This window comes from Marmota flaviventris, chromosome Y, assembly GCF_047511675.1.
Source record: "Marmota flaviventris isolate mMarFla1 chromosome Y, mMarFla1.hap1, whole genome shotgun sequence".
Taxonomy (NCBI): Eukaryota; Metazoa; Chordata; class Mammalia; order Rodentia; family Sciuridae; genus Marmota; species Marmota flaviventris.
The window spans coordinates 9,723,326-9,730,355 of record NC_092519.1 but is presented as its reverse complement, the minus strand read 5'-3'; positions in this window follow the sequence as shown (position 1 = coordinate 9,730,355).

Sequence of the window (7,030 nt, the reverse complement as noted above, 5' to 3'; positions counted from 1 at the left end):
TTTTTGATAATGGAGTACCCTCTATGGTGGTTTGAGAATGGCATTCATTAGCCCAATGTCTCCCTCTATGGCATCGTGGGCAAATACCTGGTATTCGACTCCTTTGATACCTAGTTTTGTTAAACCCTCCTCCAATGGGGCAATTCCTTTTAAAATGTCCTGTTTGTTCACAATTGTAGCATGTTCTTGGCCTGGCATCTAAAGCCTGTTTTACTGCAGCTGCCACAATTTGCCCTTGTTCATTAATGTCTCTGGCATCTAAAGCCTGTTTTACTGCAGCTGCCACGACTTGCTCTTGTTCATTAATGTCTCTACATAATTTAATATATGTGTTTAAATCTTCATGTTTCCATGGTCTAATGATATCTCTGCACCAACGATTCGCTTGCTCATAAGCCAGGTGTTTTAGTAATGGCATTGCTTGTTCTGTATTCCCAAAAACTCTGGTAGCTGTTTGAATAAGCCTATCTACAAATTCAGTATAAGGTTCATTAGCTCCTTGTATTACCTTAGATAATTGACCTTGTAAACCTCCATGTCCTTGTAAAGTCTTCCATGCCTTAATTGCATCTACAGCAATTTGTGCATATACACCAGGATCATATGCAATTTGTTGCTGCTGATCCTCATAAGGTCCCTTTCCTAACAACATATCTAGATTTCTCTGAGGATAACCAGCTGCTGCATTTCGCCTAGCCGTCTCCTTGCAAAATTCCTCATTGGCAACCTTCCATAACAGGTATTGTCCTCCATTTAGCACAGCTTTACACATATTAGCCCAATCTGCTGGCTTCATGTTCAAGTTGTTAATGGATTCGACCATGCTTACAGTGAAGGGTGCTTGAGGACCATAGGTTGTTACAGCCTCTTTTAGCTGCTTCACTGTTTTGAAATTTAAAACTTGGTAAAATCGCTGCCCTCCTGCCTCAAATACAGGGCATGTTAATATTTGAGATCTTGTCTCAGGATCCCATCTATCAACTGCGGGGGTTGGGGACCTCCCAGCATATGGAGGTGGCCTTGTTAGTTGGACACTTACGTCCTCTGGTGATAGAAAGGTGTTAGTAGCAGTCTCCTGTAGAGGTGGTGCTGTTGGTTGGACACTTACACCCTCTGGTGATAGAAAGGTGTTAGTAGCAGTCTCCTGTTGTAACTTTCCCCCTGATGGCTTTTTCTGTTTTACACTTTCTTTCTCTGTCTGACTAACTTGAGAGGCCTTCTCTTTTACTTGAATCTTTTCCTCTGTCTGACTAGCTTGAGAGGCCTTCTCTTTTACTTGAATCATTATGTCTTCTCCTTCCTCTACCATTGTCTGAACTGAAGGCTTTGGACTAAGCAAACAAGATATGAATGTCCACAATGGCAATGTGCCAACTGGCAGAGTCCCTGGGCTTTTCTTTTCTATTCTTTTTAAATCTTCACCATGATGGTTCCATTGTGATATATTTAACAACTCCTCCTTAAAAAGCCATGGGCTACATTTTTGTATTGTATCAACGTATGCCCTGATTGTTCTTGATTTTACTGAGATGCCTCCTTCCTCTAACAATTTACTTAACACTCTTTCAGTTTGGTTTTTACTAATTTCTGATCCCATATTTCTACTATAATACAACCCAACAAGATAACGCCTAACAAAACTGAAACAGAGTGAAACAAAATTGGAACAACACAAAATCATTATAATAGCCTCCTGAAATGTCCATCCGTCCTTTCTCCCTATCAGTTCCTCAGATGTGAGCAGTTTTTCTTCCATCTTACACATCTCCAGGGACAGGCAACTTAAAACAAAAGTGAAACAAAATAACAAAAGAGGAATCTTAAAATGGCTACCAATCCTCTTGCCCTGCCCTCAGGGGCGAGCAGTTTCACTTACCCTCAGTCGCTCCCCGTGCAGCCCACCAAATGCCACAGTCTGGCTGGGCACAATCAGGAGCCACTTGTCAAAAGAAACTAACTTTATTTTTAGAACCACACACGCCAAACAAAACAGCCTCTCAGGAAAAACCCTCAGAGCCTCAACTGCCACCACCGGCTTTCCACAAGCCTCTCTCTCCCACACAAGCTTCTCTCCACCTCCCACAATCCTCCTGCTCTTGAGGCCGATTGGCTGGGTCACGTGGGTGGAGCCAAAAAAGTCCCCCAATGAGCAACTCCGTGGTCTGAAAGGGCAGGGAAACAGCCCAATGAGCATCACCGCAGAGGAGCCAATCAGCTAGATGTTGCTGGGGCCGCTGTGAGCCAATCATCAGCCGGCAGCTGGAAGTTTGCTGGGTCCCCTTTGGCTGTGGCTCTCAACAAATAATAATAATAATAATAATAATAATAATAATAATAATAATAAAGATATTGTGTTCATCTACAACTAAGAAAAAATTATTTTAAAAAAGTACAATAGTGCCATGGCCTGTGACCTTCTAATTAACTGTGTTCTAATTAAGCCTTTGCAATTGAACTTGCTTGTAATTTAAATTAAAGTCCAGTTCCACACTCATTTTCTGCCTCACCAGGACAAAGGTGTTTGCTTGAATATTAGGAATGATTGTAAATGTCATTTTAATAAACTTTTCTTACATATTTAAAAACTTACTTGAAAGCAAACTTGGTGGCACAGGCCATAACCCCTGTGGCTCAGGAAAATTGTACATGTGTATCATGAGTTCAAAGCCACCCTCAGCAAAAGCAAGCAAGGAACTAAGCAACTAACTGAAACCTACTCTCTAAGTAAATACAAAAAATAAATGGGCTGGTGTTGCGTCTCTGTGCCCCTGAGTTAAATACCTGGTATTAAAAAAAAAAAAAAAAAAAAAAGTAAAAGAAACAAGAAAAACACTCAATTGAGGACAAATGCATTAAAGAAACAAACAAACAAAATAAAATAAAACAAGTAAGTAATTTTTAACAAATACCTTAATTTTGAACAAATTTACTACACTATTGTGAGGATGGCCTTAGGCCTGGCCTAAACAACTCCATTTTAAAAACTTCAGTTTGCAACCTGCAGTATCACCAGGCATGTCTAAAGAAGCCCTGCAGTATTGCCTTCAGACATAAACAAATCACTTCCCCTCACTCTGACAAACAGAGTGAGGCTTCTGGCAAGTTGTCCTCACCTAGTAAGAGGGAAGTGTGAGAAGTCCAGGGTGCAGACCACCAGACCAGATGTTTCTGGCCCTAGAGTAAATAATGTCATGGAAAAATCTGGTGATAACTAATAAGGATTGAAAAGGGGGTAAACAAGCCTCAAAATTTAGTATAAATAATAGAGCAATAAAGCAAATGTTCAGCCAGCTCAATCAAAAATGCACTTGAGCTCCAGAGGCTAATGAGGACTTGCAATGACATCTCATTACTTCTCATCATTTGCATTATACTCACCACTCTTAAACTCTACAGCCATATAATGACATTAGTGAAAGGGTAAGGGTAAAAGATTATGTGATGTTCTTCTCATGTGATGAAAACTTAATTTCCATGGGAAGAAACCCAATGAGGAAAATAAAACCAAGAGGCAAGGTCTCTCACACACCCAACATATATATTTTTATGAATAAAAATTTTATCACAATTACTATAAAATTTTATTTAACTTTGCTGCTGTCTGGCCTTATGAGAAAGCAAATTGAATTTTAAACATCTAAGCAATGTCCTAAGGCAGTAATATTTCCCCAGAGGGAAAAACAATTTTATGCATGAGTATAATTTAAAAATTTCTATTAAAAAATTAAGAAGGACAGCTTAAATCAATTGCAATAACTTAAACCACTATATCCAAAATATTATTATTTTTGACAATATAAATTGACTAATAAATAAATGTATTTTTCAAGCTTCATCCTAAATTTCACTCTTGACCTCTTAGAGATATCTATGTTCACCACAGCTATATTCCATGTTTGAGATCTATGAATACCCTGATCTCAGCAAGGTGAAAAAACTGGACCACTTATTTCTGTGTCATAGGTTATGAAATAAACTTACCAAACAACATTATCTCAGGGCCAAAGAACAGGAGAGACTGTGAAATTTGAGAGAGCTGCCATCTAAAACTCAGAAGTGAACAAAGTGGACACTATTTCTCACAGGATTCTGGGCACAGATCCATTTCCATTTTACATATGATACTGTAACCAAAAGAGATGGGTTTCACTGGAGAGAAGACTCTAGGCCATCAGCTCATCAGTAACCCAGAAACTATAGTCTAAACATTTTAAAGAAAAACTTATTTTTCAGTTTTGTCTTTAGCCTAATACAGGGTTGTGATTTCAATTTTTTTCTTTGGTATGGGGTACTGTGAGAATAACATCAAATATTAAACCATAGAAGTCTACATACATTTCTATATAATTCAACAAAGTCTGTCAAGAGATTAAAGTTTAAATTTAAATTAATAAAAATTTAACCACTACCTATAAGGCACAATTTGATTTTCACATAACTTCAGTCCCATGTGTGATTGAATCTTGGCACTCAGCCTATGGATTAGGTATCTATCAATGAATAAGAAGAAACTATATAAAAAAATATTGTCTCATGTGTGGAATTATTATCAATTAAGGCTGGTTTCATATTGTATCTATTTACTGCATATAATTATGTGATAGTTGATAAGGTTACTGAACTTCAGAGGGAGATATGCTTGCCAACAAAAGCATCTTTCATCTCAGAATCAAATAAATTAAGGTAGACTCATTCTCACAGAGGTGACGGTGTTGTGAAAGCAAAAACAAATTATTCAAAATATTTCCTGACTAATACACTTTCGTAGTCACAGCTACACATAAGTCACACACACACACAAAAAATGAGAGTTCAGATCCAAAGTTTGGGAAACACACTCTGCACTTTGGCTAGAAGAGGAGTAAGAACACATTGTCAACTTATGTGTACAGATAAGGGTAAATAATTGCTAATTTGTTGACACTCAGTATCATTTTGCCTGTTGTAATCGATGAGGTTTACACAGATGTTCAGTGTGAATGAATATTAGAAAGGTCTCACAAATATTAAGCAACTTTACTGGAATTCAGGATCAATTCAATGTGACCCTCTAGATTACATGAATTATCAATCTTTCATTATTGTCTTAGAAGTTAGATAGTGGCACAAAAAAGCAGGATTTTTTTTAACCAAGGACTAGACTCAGAGAACTTTATCACAAATCAAATCCCCAGCTAATTATTTTAAGACAAGCCATGTTCTCACTAAGATGCTTAAGGCCCCACAGAGTTGTTGAGTCTAGCTTGAACTTAAAAATCTATTTTCCTCAACCTCTTGAATCACATAAATTACAGACATGCATTAAAATATTGGCTCTTGTTTTCAGGTTTATGAACAGGCAAAATTGAAATGCTAAGCAGAGAAACAATTGTTATAATCACCCCTTTATTTATTCTGGCTTATTTACTAAGTTTTAAATATTGAAACCAATTTTTCAATGTATATTGACATTGTTATGCTCAAATTTAGGACCCCCAAAGACCACCAGAGACCCAAGATCAATGTAAGCAGCAAAGAGGTGTTTATTGCCAGCTAGCTCAGTCCTCCGTGCACACACACACACACAGCAACTGGTGACACTGAGAGGCCCTGAGCCCAGGGTTTGCAGCAGTTTTATACATTCTTTGGACAGGGCAGGGACCCCCACATACATCATAGCATCTCCTAGCAAATCATCACACACCGTGGGAAAATCAAATAACAATTCTAAAACATGATTAGCACATTCACTGGCAGGAACAAGTTGGGTAGGAGGGATTGGTCACTACAAGAGGGGGATTCATTTAAACTGATTGGTTTAAACCATGAGGATGTCGCAAGGGGAGTACTTGCCAAACTACATGGTTTCCCAACTTGTTATCAACCACCATAAACCACTGGGAGGGTCATCTAGCATCCCGGGTATTTCCCTGTCTCATGCTGATTGGTGGCTGCTAGGAGGTTGCTATGGATCTCCACCTAGCCTGACTGAGTCAGGGACACCTGGTACAGCAGATCACTCCTGTTATTTGTAGAAAAACAACTTAGCGGGGTGGGAATGTGCCTAGGAGTGCTCTGTGGGTTTTTCCAAGGACAAAGGCCATGTCCCTTCCTTGGACAGCTTTGCTCTGAGATAGAGGCTGGTTTTTCAACATAACGTTATCTATTATAGCCAACAGTCTGTTGATCTTCATTCTACCCAGACAATTTTTTACTGACTAAACTTTGATTTAATTTGAAAATGTTACTCAAATTGTTTGAACTTCTGTTTTTTTCTGCTGGCATTATTAGGATACTAGGTTTAAACCTTACAGCCTATGGAAAATTATGGTGTGGTTATAGGTAAAGAGAAGACTATATGATAAATAAAATTTTAAACTCACGAGGATGAGGTATTTTCTTTGTTATTTTATGTATCCTTGGTGAATAACATACAGAGTACACAGTCAATTCTTAAATCACACAAAGCAGGCTCTATCTCTAGTTAATAAAGAAAAATATCAAATACAAAAAGTTGTGTTGCAAAATCACATTGCACTTGATTTCTGTCATATTCAGTTGTATGTATATTCTAGATCACCAAAATAATATCAGTGTTACTTCAATACATATTACATCTTTAGTTTCAGCCACAAAGAAGTTGATCAATGATAAGTTGAAAAAATGATGAGCTTGTCAGGATATTATCTGGAGATGCCTTTTAGTAATCCTAGGCAGGGGGATTGTGTTCTAGTCATATCACAATATAGTGTATTTTTTGTGGCCTGTGGATGCAGAGCTCTTACTTCCTTGCTAATAGATCATTGCAGAAGACTTCAGGTGTGTAAATTTTTTGATGATGAATCCTAAAAGGGTGAATCATTGGAAAGAACAAACATGGCTATGTAGCTATATTTATTATTATTACTATTATTATTATTATTAGTAGTAGTATTTATTCAAGTAATAAATACCCTGATTTAGTGTATGCATTCATTGTCAAAATTTTCTTTTGAGCATGTGTTTACTATGTAAAATATTGACCATTCACCTTTGTTTTCTGGCCTATATA